Raw genomic sequence first — 503 nt, 5'->3', positions numbered from 1 at the left:
ACTCCCCTTGCACTGCTCCAGGACCCGCTCCCCTTGCGCTGCTCCAGCGGATAGGAAAAGGATAGATCAGGGTACTTTCTGGTGGTATGAAGTTAAATACGGTGGATGTCCAACAAGATTTGGGGGTTCAGGTGCATAGCTCTTTAAAATGTCACAATCAGGTGCAGAAAATAATCTAGAAATGCTGGTCTTTATATCTCAAGGACTGGAGTACAAGGATGCAGAGGTTATGCTGCAGTTATACAAAACCTTGGATAGACCCGACCCCACTTGGAGTACTGTGAGCAGATTGGGGAACCACACCTGAGGAAGGATAGATGGGCCTTGGAGGAAGTACAATGTAGGTTTACAGGAATGATCCCTGGATTTAAGGGGGTTACGTTATGTGGAGAGATTATGCAAAGTAGGCCTGTTTTCTCTACAATTTAGAAATTTAAGGGATGATCTAATTGAGGTTTCCAGGGTATTAATAGGAGAAGACAGGGTAGATAAAGATAAAGTGC

General features: G+C 44.5%; 1 protein-coding gene across 1 annotated transcript in view; it reads left to right on the top strand.

The window, feature by feature from the left end:
• The window catches only part of dysf (dysferlin, limb girdle muscular dystrophy 2B (autosomal recessive)), a 236,281-nt gene that overhangs the window by 180,646 nt on the left and 55,132 nt on the right, over positions 1-503 (top strand). The window lies entirely within an intron of this gene.

Source organism: Rhincodon typus, chromosome 1 (genome assembly GCF_021869965.1).
Source record: "Rhincodon typus isolate 14 chromosome 1, sRhiTyp1.1, whole genome shotgun sequence".
Classification (NCBI taxonomy): domain Eukaryota; kingdom Metazoa; phylum Chordata; class Chondrichthyes; order Orectolobiformes; family Rhincodontidae; genus Rhincodon; species Rhincodon typus.
The sequence above is the reverse complement of the archived record's forward strand: the minus strand, read 5'-3'. Positions and strand labels throughout refer to the sequence as shown.